This window comes from Magnolia sinica, chromosome 1 (genome assembly GCF_029962835.1).
Source record: "Magnolia sinica isolate HGM2019 chromosome 1, MsV1, whole genome shotgun sequence".
Lineage (NCBI taxonomy): Eukaryota > Viridiplantae > Streptophyta > Magnoliopsida > Magnoliales > Magnoliaceae > Magnolia > Magnolia sinica.
Genome location: NC_080573.1, coordinates 134,065,373 through 134,081,994, shown reverse-complemented (window position 1 = coordinate 134,081,994; position 16,622 = coordinate 134,065,373). Strand labels below are relative to the sequence as shown.

Genomic DNA, 16,622 nt, shown 5'->3' with positions numbered 1-16,622 from the left:
TGGTAGACTCACTCACCGGAGTTTCAACACGAGTACCGATTGTGGTGAAATCTCACACTCGTGTGAGTGCAGGGTACACACTACTGTGGTTTGAGTGTATGGGTACATGTGAGGTATGTGCAAGGAAAAGGAAAAGAAGAAAAACAAAAACCTATTTGAATATGTAGACATGACATAGGTTTTGAATCCTTGGTTGATGTGCTTTGTAAATCTTAGTACTGCCTCGAAAAAGAAAAAGGAAATAAGAAACTACAATGCTATTGAACCTTCAAACCTCTAATTTAATGGACACAGGCAAATGTTCATCATTCATTTAGAGGTTTGAATTAATTCGAGTGGAAATCAGTTTGAAATCTAGTGAACCTCTAATTTGTGTTGGAATGCATTTGAATATCTAATTTTATTTTATTTTTTTTTTCAATGGCAAATTTTGTTAGTAACATATTTGAATGAATTTGAAATAAGGTACTTAAGAGCTGTTTATTTTTTTCAATTACACTGCATATACTTATAAATGGACCATCTTTGTTTCTTACCATTGTTTGCTTGATGTAAGAATTTTGGCCTCCAAAACTATGTGAATCCTTCCCTCTAAAATAGAGAATTCATGGATTTCTATACTGATAAAAATTGTAGAGCCCACAGTGATGAATATGTCATATCCATGCCATCCATTTTGTACCGCCAGCTCATTTCAGTGCATAAGAAAAGAGAGAGAGAGAGAGAGAGAGAGAGAGAGAGAGAGAGAGAGAGAGATCTAAAGCTCAAGTGGATCACACCAAATGAAATAATGGTTCTAACAGACTTCAACAGTTGAAAGCCAAAACCTTTCTGATGCCCACATGATGTTTATTTGTCATATAATTTGTTCATAAGGTCAAACTAACATGGATATATAGAGAAAATAGGACCCAACCAAACAACTTTCATAACTCTCTAAGAGGTACTTTTTAGAGAGATTTTCTTAATCTATATAAAGAGAATGATTACAATCCTTACAACTATATACAATATCTTTTGCCATTTTAAATTTTAGATTACAATTATGCTAGATTACATGAGATGGAGAGATTATCAATTGAAGAATCTTGGCCATCTTACCACGTGAAGAGTCCTTATATATTGAAGACTCTTTACCACCAATTATAAGGTCATGATATGATTTCTAAACCCTGTAAAAGAAAATAAAGCAAACAGATGATAGACACACAAAACAGTAAACAAAACTTGTGAAAGAATTAAATACATTGGCAGCAACTCATAGTGCCCATCTTCAAATATCAAAATTAGGGAAATCAACATGTATTTTCTCATAGTGCTATCCTTAAACTGAAAACCATCTCAGCACCAAATCTCACCATTTGCAATAGTTTATCTTTATTAACAGCATCACTAAAAGGACAAGTGTAAATGGAAGTACTTGAGTTTGTAAAACCAACTTGTATTAAAAGGTGCAAAAATACCCCAAGCATGGATTTCAAATGTTGGGAAAAGGAAAGGTGGATCCCTTATCATTTTCCTTGTGCATGCATAGAATGTTAGTGTGATTGATCATCACACACACACACAATGCCTATCCTGTGGAGGGGTGTAGGATCTAACTTGTTCAAATGGGTTGGGAGGAGGATCCAACTCGTTCAAATGGGGATCCAACAATGGACAGGAGGTGCCCCAAAAATCATCCTATGTCGAGTTTGTGGGCTGAGTTACCAGCCTGGGATAACAGCAAACGTCGTATATGACAGACTTGTTTTGCTAATTCCATACATGGCCAATGCAGGCATGTGTGGATGTGCAGCAGATGATAAGATTGTAGCCGCTCATTTGTCCATCTGATGGCAGCCTGGATGTTCTTGATGTGTGGGAATCATTGGTACGTGTGGGAATTAGCAAAATAAGATGAAAGCATGTCTGGAAACTAAGAAAAACATGGCTATCAGCAGTTTTAATTTGTTATAGGAATTTATATAAACAGGAATCAGTTGACTTCCCACCTAGGGAAGATCTTCGAGAGTTGTCCAATCCACCGGTTATTGATTGCCTCCTCAACAACCTTGCATTGGCTGCCTTCCCATCATTAATATTACTTTTGCTGTAGATAGGAGAACATGTTTCCAACGGATCCTAACGATTCCTGTAAATCAACAGGTTACTATTTTAGACCCACCATGCTAGATTGGACACATACTTCTGCTATGCCCACAAACAGCTCCACATTATAGATAGGCCCCACCATGCTAGATCGGCATGGTGAGCCACACGATCGGAACGATGCACTGTTAAAAACAGAAGTGCGCTCCAGTGACACCGGTACAACGGTAAAGTTATGGTAGTACCAGGGAGATATGAGGCCCACATGATGTATGCAGGAAATCCAACCTGTCCATCAGATGCGTGAGTTTGTAAAACCAACTTGTATTAAAAGGTGCAAAAATACCCCAAGCAAGTATGGATTTCAAATGTTGGGAAAAGGAAAGGTGGATCCCTTATCATTTTCCTTGTTCAAGTATCTTGCACTCCTGTTTCTACAAGGATCCACCTATCATAGCTTCAATACAACTGGAAAATTGCAGCAACTTTAAGGAATATACAACCACATCTTTAAAAAAAAAAAAAGGGCTGAAGACACAATTATTTAGAGTTTTGGATACATGAGATTTTGGCACAAGGCCATCTAGAGTGCTGTCCAATCATATCAACAGTCTACATTCCTAAACCCTATGACCCACTTGTACAAACTGAAACCTCATGGCACTCTATTCAACGAGGCATTATCTAATACCTTGGGGTGTTATTCTGAAATTTTATTATTTGAAAAAAGAGAGATTATGTAAATAAGAGAAAATTTGAAACTGGATACTAGCTGATTCGAATATGAAGCAAGTCCAGCATCTCCATCTGGAACATACATCATTAAACTTTTAGACATGCTGTTATGGATGACACTCCTAGTTTTAGACAATAAAAACAAGAAATGATGAAACAAATATTTTCAACTTTCAAGAAATTCAAAACATTCCAAGAAAAAAAAGAAGAAGGAAAGAATGCAATTCAAGAAATGATGAAACATCCTGTAAATTAAAAACAAAACGGGGCAGGAATAGAAACTCACTAGCTGAGATCATCTGAAACCTTGCATGTCTAGGAATCGAGCTCAAAACCCCACTCATAGTTTCATCACCCCCAACAAAAAGCATTCCTGTTCTCAGCAAATAGGCCACAGCTAAAATCAGAGCCAGATGTTATGGACATGATCTTGCCTCCAAATGCATGAGAGGTTGTCATGTTGTGACCCCAACAATCAATCAGAGAGATGTTCATGTAATTCCCTTTGGTTGGGAATCTTAGATCACATAGATGGTGGTCCTCAACACTAATTTCTCTGTAAGAAGACACTTCCACCATATGTTAAGGGACACCCATATAACAATCTGTCTTGTCAATTTTATCAGCTTATATATATATATATATATATATATATATATGAGAGAGAGAGAGAGAGATAAATAAACAACATTCAAATATAAAATAGAACCAGCAACATAATGCTAACATGGAATGAAATGTGTAAGATCTCACTTGATCGGATTGTCAACTACAACCTCACTAACAGCTCGAGCCACTCCTCATCCTGAAAAAGCACTAGCCCCAAATATGTAAACCTGCAACCACTCCGCTGATTCATACTATGCATCAGTCCTATACAAAAAATCGGCCAAGTTTTGCATTGACTTGGCCAATCCACCGGGCCATGAAAACTTAGCCGAGTCAATATTTGTCTTATAAAATTAGTTAATAAGAACCATTTTTTTAAGGTGAACAGCTTTTCTTTACTTCTACAATAGTCACTAGAGGCAATGACAAGTACTCAAGAGGACGAAACTGTCAAGTGGTGTTGAGAAAAAACTTGTCAAGGATAAAACCGCAGTACTCACCTTAGTCAAGACCTGCCTTCTGCCTTCTGTTGTTCAAAATCCCATGCTGTAGAATTCCATTGCCAATGCCACTAAGGAAAAAAAAAAGGAAAGAACAAATCAACTTATAAAAATATTTTCACCAAGATTTGACTGTCCATTCAATATAATGCCTTATATCTAGAACTAAGCTAAATTCCATTGCCAATGCTTCTGTTGTTCAAAATCCCATGCTGCAGAATTCCATTGCCAATGCCACTAAGGAAAAAAAAAAGGAAAGAACAAATCAACTTATAAAAATATTTACACCAAGGTTTGACTGTCCATTCAATATAATGCCTTATATCTAGAACTAAGCTGAATTCCATTGCCAATGCCACAAAGAACCATTTACCAACATGCTAACTATTATAAAAGAATTCAAAGAAGAAGGTACAAAGTGAAAATCACAAAAACAATGGGAAACAGAAAAATGAGAAATCTTAGTATGGAAACAAGATATTCAAACAATCAGTTCTACCAAATGAGAAATTGCAAAATCTGTCTTCTTCGACAGATATCAGCAGAGCACCAAATACCATTCTAAAATATAAGATTATTATAGAGAGAGCCACCAATCAACACAATTTCAAACTTCATTTATTTAATCAAAATACCGATATATAGAGAATGACTTAGAAACGGTGTATAAGGTGGAAAAATAACATCCTACCATATAATCACATGTAAGATGGAGCCATCCATTGTAGTATCCAAATCAAATTTCAAAATTCAAACAGAACATTTTCCAACATAAGCTGGCAACTGTTAAAGTTAAAATACATTTTTCAAGAAAAATCAGAAATTCTTATTGGGGAGTGGATGAAATGATGCTTGGTTCTAATTGAGTACCTGTAATAAACTTCTCCTGCATTGGAGTCTGTGGCTAGTCTAATTATTGATTCCACAAGATAGTCATCAACGTTAGAAGTATTTATATATATTGGTGATGAAAAAGAATGGGTTCATTTAAGATAATACTAGAAAGGAGTCATCTTCAAAGTAACATAGGCACAAAAACATGTAACTGTACTAGACAATTAAACCTGTCACTGTTGGAAAATCCGACATGGTGCTATATATGACTATGTGATAGTGTTGAAACATATATTATTGTTATGCTGATGCTGATGCATATAGAAAACCTATCCAAGGAAGGTGAAATCAGTACAACAGGGAACAAAACAACCTCGTTTTCTTGGAGATAATTGTGTAAAACTCGTATCATGAGTAAAACTGGAGTGTGCAACATTCTTTGAGTGATTAGATTTGTAGAAGCAACACTTTCATGGAAGAAACTTAGATGCCCAAAAAGAAATTCCAAAACCATTAATTAGGCAGTTTTTAGAAGCACAAGTGAATTGAATTACAACCATTGTTTCAAGTGGAGAAGATGAAAGTTATTAATGTTTCCCAGTAACGTGAAATAACGAAGAACTATCCATTGCATTGGTCCCTTACGTCACAGGATGTGATATTTCTTTCACAGAAAAATAACACAACAATACCCTCATCTTGAGGCGTTCAGTTTTTGCTCACATGTGGATACCACCATTATGTATAAAAGGTATCCAATCTGTCCAGAAGGGTCACTCCATACTTCCACTTCAATTAGAGTTGAAGGGCTTCTTCCTCATTACAAACACTACTAAAAATTATTAGTTTTTGACATTTCCTATTTGACTGAACAACACACTTCCAACTTGATTCTCTTGGGCACAATCCAAATGAACTATATATTTTTTAAATATTATTAATATATACGATTCTTCTATAGATACAATGAGTTGCACCATACACAACCTAAAAATGGTTATCTTTCAATGAAAATTGAATGAAATTTTATTGAGAAAATAGATGAAAGGAAGCAATGAGGGAATGTAGACAATATACAATGGAGAGGCTAAATGTTCCAACCTAATTTCCAAGAATCAAGATTTCTATCTAAGATTAGTGCAGCAACAGCTGACTGAATGGTGCTTCATATAGATTTACATCCAGAACCTATATATATCTTTCAATTTCAATGAACAAACTATCAAATCCCGACATCAGGACAAAAACCAACTTCCAAAACTCTATGAAGCAGTCGATCAAACAACTGGTGTGTACTATTGCCTTGAAAACACAACCAAAACCAACGTTTCATATTGCCAAAAAAAAAAAACAGAGAAAAAAACTCTGATATATTTATGCATGTATTTCCTCTGATTTTTTCAATGCTGCTCAACAAGAAACAACAAAACCAAGTGTTTGAATCTTCCCATCATTAGTAGTATGGTTAAAGAAGTTACTGAAGAAAAGACCCTACCAGGTGCATGCACCCAATTTTCTTCTTGAAAATTACATGGACCAGGAAAGTTACGGTGCATTTGAAAGTACAACCACAAAAAAATCTTTCCGGGTGCTTGCTGGCAATGTCCTAAAAACTCAAAGAAACAAATGATAAGTGTTCCCAAACTGAAGGGGTTCTAACTCCAACAATCAACCCCCTTATGGAGAAATATGAAATACATAGAGAAGTAAATGAAAGGGTGCACTAGCTACAACAAAAAAAAAACCCAATAAATTACAAAAATACCTAAACCGATCCTCCTTGTTGCTGCATAATCCTAATCACTCACTGACGCCATAATCTCCACGACGATTCCTACCAAAATCAAATCAACCAGACGAGAATTAGATCTCCAGGTCCTTAAAACCCTCTCTATACTGTTCACAACAAAAACCTTAAATCCAGCTCCAAAAACCACTTCTGATCCTCAAAAAAACCACAAAAACTGAAAAAATAAGGACCAGATCATAGCGCCAACCGCTCCAAGCTTGCAAACTCTGATCGTCGAAAGATTGATTGGATGAAAGGCTTGAGAATCATTGTTCTTGTTGTAGGTAGATGTAATGAGAGAGAGAGAGAGAGCAGATTTGGGATTGGGGGTTTTTTTGGGCGCGGCTCTGTTTTTGAGCGCGCGCCCAAATTTAGGCCGGAATCTGGTATGGCTCTGTGGGCCCCAACATGGTGCGTGTCAAAAATCTACCCCATCAGTCAGATGCACCATCCCATGGCGGCCCTGGGATTAAAAATAAAATCAATCTATGACTCGTATGAGCCACACCACATACAAAAGTTGAGAGGGGTTACCCTCCATTAAAACATTCATAATTATTTTTTAGGCCCACCGAGATGTGGTCCACAAATCCAGCCCATCCATTATGTGTGTGCCACTTGGATGAGGGATCATACTAAGTTTCAGATGCATCCAAATTTCAGGTGGGGCCCACCAAGTGCTTTTATATGTTTTAAGCATGTCTTCACATGATTTTAGATGGTATGGCCCACTGGAGTTCCGTATACAGCTGATTTTTGGGATATCCCATAATTTAAAGGGGACCCATCAAATGCATGGTGTTGATGTTTGGCACATGTCATGGTGGGGCCCACACAGCTTGACCTCATGGGGACGACATGGATTAAACACAAAGGTCAAGCTCTGTGGGCCCCACCATGACATGTGTCAAACATCAACACCGTGCACTTGATGGGGCCCCTTCAAATTATGGGATATCCCAAAAGTCAACCGTATACGGAACTTGGGTGGGCCATACCATCTAAAATCATGTGAAGAAATACCTAAAACATATAAAAGCACTTGGTGGAGCCCACCTGAAATTTTTATGCATATGAAACTTGGTCTGACTCCTCATCCAAGTGGGACACACATGATGGATGGGCTAGATTTGTGAACCCCATCTCGGTGGGCCTAACAAATGATTATGAATATTTTAATGGAGGGTAACCCCTCTCAACTTTTGTATGTGGTGTGGCCCAAAAAAGTCACAGATTGACTTGATTTTTAAGCCTTAGGCCCACCAAGGAATGGTGCATCTGATTGATGGGGTAGATGTGGGCCCACTTTGATTTATATATTGTATATCCATATGATCCATTTGTTTTGCCAACTCATTGTTGGATATGAGCCCAAAAATGAAACATATTCAAAGCTCTGGTGGACTACACCACATGAAAACAATAGTGATTGGTTATCCATTTTTAAAATCGTCGTAAGGTCAATTGTATTGTTTATTTGACATCCAGTCTGTTTATTAGGTCATACGGGCCTAGATGAAGGGGAAAAACAAAAATCATCTCGATCCAAAACTTTTATGGCCCCCAAAATGTTTTAAACAATTGACACTCATTCAACACTGTTTCCTATAATGTGGTCTATTTCATATTAGGATATGCCTCATTTTTTGTCTCATGCCATAAAATGATCTTTAAAAATTGATGGATGGCATAGATTAAACACATACATCATGGTGGGGCCCACAGAGCACTAACCACCAATCATTGGATGGGGTCAGGGGGAGTAGTCAATCTGCTGCCCTTATTTGCAATGTGGTCCATTTAATCTTTCGATATGATTCATTTTTTGAAAAATTTCTAAAATGATCTTGAAAAATGGATGAACGAGGTGAGTTGATCCCGAATTTTCAGTAAAATTTTCTCAATAATTTCAAAATGCTGATTTTTTTTCATCAAAAGCATCATTTTGTTTTCAAAATTTTTCTCAAGCGTTGTTAAAAATTTTCAACTTCTCAATATTCTTTTTCATGTGATATTACAAATCATTTAAATATATTACTTTTTAATTATAAAAAACAAAAAAAATCACTCATATAATATAAAAACTATATATATATATTCAGAATATCAAAAAGATATAAATGAAAAGAAAACACAAACATCAGCTTGATCCAAAACTTCTATGAATGTTATTTTTAATGGCGGACGTTCAATCCCCACTTTGTAGTCCACTTAAGCCTTGGACCCGCCCCATTTTTTAGTTAATATCTTAAAATGATTCGATAAAAGCGTTGAACGATATGGAGAAAGTCAATCCATGACTTGGGTGGGCCAAGAGCTTAAAAATAAAGTCAATCCATGACTTAGGTGGGCCACACCACATAATATAGTAGAGAGGGGTTTCCTTAAAACATTCATAATCATATATTGGGCCTGCCTAAATGTGATTCACATATCCAACCCACTCATTATGTGTGTCCCACTTGGATGAGGGGTCAGACCAAGTTTTAGCCTCATCCAAAACTCATGTGGGCCCCACTAAGTGCTTTTATATTTTTTAAGATGTCTTGACATGGTTTTAGATGGTATGGCCCACCTGAGTTTCGTTTACGGATGATTTTTGAGATATCTCATAACCTAAAGGAGACACATTAAATGCATGGTGTTGATGTTCGACACACATCATGATGGGGCCCACAAAACTTATTAACATCAATTCTTAGGTTCTCACAAGGTTAAGTTGGGTCATAATTTTGACAACAATATTTAGCCCATTTTACATGTCTAGCCCATTCACTCTATTTTACTGATTAATACCCTCAATTTAACTAGTTACTCACCCCAATTAGACTAACTACATGTGAGAAAGATAATGGGCATACAAGATTAATCAACAATTTAAGTGAAATTTGATTTAAACATATGAAGTTATTTACTCTTCAATCTGGACTAATTCGATTATCTAAAAACGGTTAAATGTTCAATTAGCGGATGTGCCTAATAATTTATTAAATTTTTTTTCACAAATAAATTTCAATTTCCATTTAAAAATAACATTTTTTTTTCAAAATGTATATTTTTTTACTCTTAATTTTTCTTTGAAAACTTTTAACAAAATATCATTTTTATTATAAAATATTTCAAAAAATAAATTAAAATACAAATTTTGAATTTTTATTTTCAAAATAATTTTTATTTTTTTCCCAAAAATTCCAAAATGCCGATTTTTTTTTCTTCAAAAGCATCATGTTGTTTTCAACTTTTCAATTTTTTAAAAAATATATATTTTTTTTCAAAATCTTAGTGTTTTTATAAATAACTTTTTCTTTTAATTTCGAATGTTAAACATTTTTAATTATTTTTCAAAATCACAAAATTATTCAACTTATTTATTTTTTATTTCAAAATATTTGTTCTTTGATAAAGTATCGATTTTTTAATATCATTTGATTTTATTTTTCAATCAAATTTTATTTTGAGTGAAAATAAAATAAAATTTCGTATTTAAATTTAATTTTCAAATTTCAAACTCTCATTCTCTTTTTTAAAAGATTTTCATTTTTCAACATTGTGAAAATTTTCACATTTTTAAAAATATTTTTAATTTTCTTTTTCAGGATATTATTTTTTTCTCAAAATCAAATGCTTTTTTTTTTTTTTCAATTTTATCAATTTTATTCAAAATTCTTTTTTGTTCCCACAAAATAGATTTTTATTAAATTACGATTTTTATTTTTTCAAAATCTATTCTTTTACTCAAACATTATTAAATTTTTTTGACTTCTCAATATTCTTTTTCATGTTATATTACAAACCATTTAAATATTAATTTTAAATTAAAAAATAAAAATAAAAATTCCACTCAATTGATATAAAAATAGAATAAATTTTCTTTTTGCATTCAATCAATTTGTTAAAAAATAATCTTAGATACAAATATGTACAATTAAACCACCGAAATTCTATTAAAAAACAATTATTAGACTATAAAAAAACTTAATTTTCCATATTCTTAAAAAAATGAAAAATATTAATGTTAAGGCAAAAGCCCTTTTACGACGGTCCATGATCCGTCGCAAAAGCAACTGAAAAGCACGCCATTTGGTGTTTTGGGCGGGAATTTAGGTCACAAAAGCGAATTTTGCGACGGATTTCGTCCGTCGCCTATTAACGACGGACCAAAATCCGTCGTAAATACGTCGTAAATCAGATTTAAGCGACGGATTTTGGTCCGTCGCTAAATTTAGCGACGTTCAAACTGGATTATTGACAAACACGGGGTTAGCGACGGACTTTTTCTGTTAGCGACGAATGAAATCCGTCGTTAAACCAAGAGATTTTAGCGACGGACGAAGTCCGTCGCAAAAGTACGTCGCAAATTGGCCAATTTGGCTTAGTATAACAATTTAACCCATTTGCAAGATGTTAGTCAAAGTTAAAATAACAAGTTTTTTTACCCTATTTTAAAATAATAAGTGGGTATTTGGAAAATGTTTAAAAGTAGGCATGTCTTATACAATAGTTAGAAGATAGATAGGCCGGTGAATGGCTAAAACTCTTTAAAAATATAAAAACAAAACCAAATAGGCATGAGGAGGATAACAGCTTATAACAGCTAATCACCTAATAGCTAATAATTTAAAAGGCATGCAATGCTAAAAGAACTTTAGAAAATAGGTCTATTGGATGCCTATGTAAGTCACTCAGCCGGTAAGATCACTCTCACGGCAAAAATCACTACTCTCACGGTAAAAATCACTCGCTTGGATGCATCGTGTACTTTTGGTTTTATATTTTTAAAATACCAAAGTTACTCTCATTAAAACTCTACCTACTTCACACACCCATGTGCAATCGTAAAACCCGTTATCTCTCTTGTTCTTTATCTTCTCTCTTTTTGACGCACATGGTCCACCTTGATGTTTGTGAGAAACCCACCTAGTCAATCTATTTGCCAACTCATGTTAGGGCATGGCCCAAAAATGAGGCAGATCCAAAGTTCAAAGAGATCTCAAAGGTGGCCCAAAATGTTTCAATGGTGGCTATTCAATCCTCTCTTTCATGTCATTTGGCCCACTAGAGCTTTGAATGGCCTCATTTTGGTGCTGATGCCTTAAAATAAGATGTCAAAGCAGATGGATATCCTTTACCCATTAATGTTTCAATGGTGGTTTTCAATCTCCACTATTTTATGTTCATTTGACGCTCCTAGAGTGACTTATATAGGCATCCAAGAAACCCTACTTTACCTGCCCATATACAACCTTTATAACACCCCTTTCTCTCTCTCACAGGTTCTCTTCTATTCTCTTATCTGGACCTGACTTATATAGGCATCCAAAATACCCACTCATGACACTTTTGGACCATTCAATGCACATTTTGACCAATTTCAAACTGATCAATGTAACTGTTAACTCACTCAAAAAATAATCTCAATTTGGATCTACAATATAGGTGGATCTGCAATATAGGTTTGATCTACTGCCACTTGGGCACAATGTTAGCAGATCATATCAATCAATCAACTTAACAACCATTTCGCACGACCCAAATCTTTAATCAGACCCATGGTTTCCAACATGTTGCTACTCAAGTTTAGATCACATTGGGAAATGATGTAGGGATGAACTTGATGAGGTCAATCACTGTCTTCCTCAGCTTCTTTGGAATTCTCACCAAGACTTCTCAAATCCACGAGAAAAGAAAGTAAGAAGGTAGAAATAAATTCTAATAAATTAGTAACTTGATTGATTGATTGATGAAATAAACGAGTTCACAACCCTTTAAATAAGGATACCAAGCAATGGGAGAGACATCAAAAGCAAACTATAACTAAAACTCTTAGAAATTGCAACTACTCTAAATAATAAACTTACCATTTATAGACGGTTGTGATGTATACTAGTGTACAAGGTTTTCAGGCAAAAATAATAAGTATCCCATTTGGCTTCACCAAGTTTTTCTTCAAATTATTCTAAGCTCTTTTCATGTTAGGCGCAAGTCCTAAAGCCCAACAGATGGAGAGTTATAATCAAACTAAAACTTACTATTTATAGTAAAAATGGAATTAAAATAGGGAAACGACCGTCAATCCCGGGATATTTCGTAAATCAAGCTTGCGTAACCCGGCATAGCGGGGTGGGGTAGCTAAAATAGCTCGTTCTATCCCAAAACCATATATTTTACGTCCGATAACTTATTTCGGATTGCGAAATATGCCCATTCTAAGGTCCGAGACGGTCTGGATCACTTCTGTCATCGACCAGGCCTTTTCTGATCCATTTTGGCTATGAAACTGTCCGCGACCTCCTCTACATCAGTAAAACTTTAAAGGCTTCTTATGATACTTATGAAGACATGTGCTTCAAACTAGTTGGGTGAAGATTCACACATTAATGCCCTTACATGCCAAAATATCATCATTTAATCAACTTTCAAAATTAGAACTGAATCATTTCATTAAAAAATAAAAAATTAAAATTAAATGCAATGAACAGCTCTCCACCCAGTGCTGTGTCAGCTGTAGTTAAACCCTACTCATTGACTAGTCCTCGTTGGAGATTATTATTATTTACCATCAGAGGCTTTATTACCACTGTGAGAGTGGTCTTACCGGGAGCATCCCCTTCTCACTCTGGAAACGGATTGGCTACTCCCCCTACCACTAGCTAGGTGGCTGGTGATCGGTGGTGCTCTGTGGACCCCCACCATGATGCATGTGTTTCATCCATGCTGTTCATCCATTTTTACAGGTCATTTTATGCCTTGGTCCCAAAAATGAGAGGGATATAAATATCAGGTGGACTACACCACAGGAAAACAACAATGATTGGATATCCACCATTAAAGTCCTACTAAGGCTCACTGTACTGTTTATTTAACATCCAATCTGTTGATTAGGTCATACAGACCTAGATGAAGGGAAAAAACAAAATCATCTTGATCCAAAACTTTTATGGCCTCCAAAACATTTTCAATGGTTGAAGTTCATTAACCACTGTTTCCTGTGATGAGGTCCACTTGAGATATGGATATACCTCATTTTTCATCTCATACCCTAAAATGATCTAAAAAAAATAGATGTAGGGTACATCATGGTTGATCCCACGGAGCACCCACCACCAGCCATGGGCGGGTGGCAGGGGGAGTTGCCAATTCGTTTCCTGCGGGACGTGGATTAGCTACTGAACTCGACAGTAGGAGTCTCGCTACTGAAGTTACGTCACCATGTTTTGTGGGGCCCACAATAAAGTATGTATTATATCCACACCGTCCATACGTTTGGAAAGATCATTTTAGATCATGATGGAAACAATTAAGCAGGTTAAAATGTCAAGTAGACCCACCATAGAAAACAGTGGAGATCGAACGTCTACCATTAAAAACATCTTTCGGCCACAAAAAGTTTTCGATCAAGCTGATATTTGTGTTTTCCCTTAGTCCATGTCTTTGATAACTTTTAAACGATTTGGATCTCACATAAACATCATGGTATGCCCTAGGAAGGTTTCAATGGTGGGTCACTGTCTCTACTTTTTTCTGTGGTGGGGTCTGCTTGAACTTTGGATCTACCTCATTCTTTGGAACATTAACTAAAATGATCTCTAAAAGTGGATGGATGGTACAGATATAACACATATATCATAGTAGGGCCCAAAGAATATAATGACGTCACTTCAGTAGCTAACTTGCTACTGTCGTGTTCAGTAGCTAATCCACATCCTTCCTGTGCAACCCAAGATTCTTTTGAGAAATCCCACCTCCTCCATCCGTTTTGCGAGCTAATTTGGGGATGTGCAACCAAGGAACTACCTGCAAAAGGCTTTCAAGGATATCCGTGTCCGCCAATGGAATCTCATATACACTTTCCACTTGATAATTGATAAATATCTTACTGCTCGCAATTGTGGTTCTTACACAATGCCTCTTGAAGGATAAAGGTGGCATGTGATTGCCTAAAAATAAGGTAAGAAATTGACCATACTCGCCTCAAAGTTTGGGCAAATTACCTAGAAAATTAGGTCATTCCATATATTACAAGAAGGGCCTTCTGACATGCTTTCGAAAATTACTTGGACCAAAATGCCATTGTCCTTGTTTCAGTAGTTGTATGGTTTTCTAGAGAAGAGGAAGTTACGTCACATTTAATGCCAACAAAGTGATGTGTACGGAATCCCTTTTTTGCATGCGGGCAAGGACCAAGCTCATGGGGCCCACATTGATGTACGTGTCTAATCCGTGCCACCCATTATTTTTGCCATGTCATTTTAGGGCTAGGGCCCAGATATCAGCCTGATCCAGAGCTTATATGGGTCACATAATAGAAAATAATGGTGACAATGGAACCCACTATTGAAACTTTTCAGGCTCACTATGATGCTTATTAGAAGTGGACACTGCCCAAGTCAGGACTTTTTTAAACCTACGTGGAGAAGGCCGACAAGGTGGACATAATAGATCATCCCATTGTGGGCCTTAAGCTATGGTACCAATGGTTTGGTAGAAAAGGACGTGAACACGTTCAAAACCACGGTCCATACAACATGACAACCACGACCCATATAACATAGCAACTACGACCTATGCAAACCATAACCCAAATGGGCCCACACTCATGTATGTGTATAATCCATTCCGCTCATCCTTTTTGTCATGTCATTTTAGGGCTAAAACCCCAATATCAGCCAAATTCAGTGATTTTATGGCCCACAAAATAGAAAATAATGGTGACTGTTGAAAGTTTCCATGCTCACTGTGATGTTTGTTAAATGTGGACATTGCCCAAGTTAGGACTTTTTGGGCCCACGCCGAGTTGACCGACAAGGTGGATGGATTGGATCACCCCCATTGTGGGCCTTAAGATATGGTACCAATGGTTTGGTAGAAAAAGAATTGAACACGATGAAAACCACGATCCATATAACATGACAACCACGACTCATATAACACGACAACTATGACCCATGCAAACTACAACCCAAATGGGTCGCAGTTGTATGGATCGTAATTGTCATGTTATATGGGTCTTCGTTGTCTTGTTATATGGGTCTAAGTTGCATGGATCGCAGTTGTCCTTTTATATGGGTCGTAGTTATCCTGTTATATGGGTCGCGGTCCCAGTTGACCTGTTATATGGATGGATGGTGCGGTATATCATAGTACAGCCTAGAGAACATGATGACGTCACTTCAGTAAATGACTTGCTACTGTTGTGTTTAGTGGCTAATCCGCATCCTTCCTGCGCAAGGATGCTGGTTGGGCCCACCGAGATTCTTTTGAGAAATCCCACCTCGTCCATCCATTTTGCGAGGTAATTTTAGGATAATGTGCATCCAAAGTAACTTCTTGCTAAAGGCTTTCAAAAAAATCCATGTCGGCCTATGAAATCTCATACACACTTTCCACGTGATAGTTGATAAGTATCTTACTGCTCGCAATTGCGGTTCTTATCCAATGCCTCTTGAGCGTAGGATAAAGGTGGCACGTGATTGCCTAAAAATAAGCTTTGAAAGAAAAAGAGAGAAGGAATACACGTGTTACTTTTCAATTGGTCTCATTGACCGTTACCTCGTGTATAAATGGGAGATGAAGGGCAGGAAAGAAGTCGGGAATATAAGAGACATAAGAGTTTCAGCAAACGGTGGTAGGAATGGAGAAGAATGGTTTGAGCGTTGTGTTAATGGTGACTCTCCTTGCCACTTCTTTCCTTGAGCTTCAAGCTCGCGTGGATTTGTTCAATGCATTTACTGCTGGAGGTAATATGGTGCTTTCATCCTCACCATACACGTGGCAAGCAGGTAGGAACGCTGGGTCCATAAGATCTGGCGATTCCCATTGGCGGATTGAACTGCCTAACCGTCTTATGTCTTTTGGTTCAGCCACGTTCATGTGGGACGTTTCTGCTCACTCCTGTTTTAAGTTTCTAACCGTCCATTCGTCGCACACGTTCCTTTATTTTTATTTTTATTTTTATTTTTTCTGTCATGCCCAGCGAGTTAACAGTCACCTGGGCTCCTTACCACTACATTGAGATATATTGATTGGATCCTCTAACACGTGAGAACCTTGGTACGAATGTGTGC

At 36.5% G+C, this 16,622-nt stretch overlaps 1 protein-coding gene and 1 long non-coding RNA gene across 2 annotated transcripts in view; one reads left to right on the top strand and one right to left on the bottom strand.

Moving 5' to 3' along the window:
• Positions 1–16,622, top strand: part of LOC131218666 (Bowman-Birk type proteinase inhibitor C-II-like) — an 80,020-nt gene that overhangs the window by 58,956 nt on the left and 4,442 nt on the right. The gene's annotated exons all lie outside the window — the stretch shown is intronic.
• LOC131218726 (uncharacterized) lies at positions 3,523–6,846 on the bottom strand. Its single transcript, XR_009157814.1, has 4 exons — positions 6,750–6,846; positions 6,535–6,603; positions 3,936–3,981; positions 3,523–3,662 (listed from the first exon to the last, which is right to left on the bottom strand). It is a non-coding gene; the product is annotated as an uncharacterized LOC131218726 (long non-coding RNA).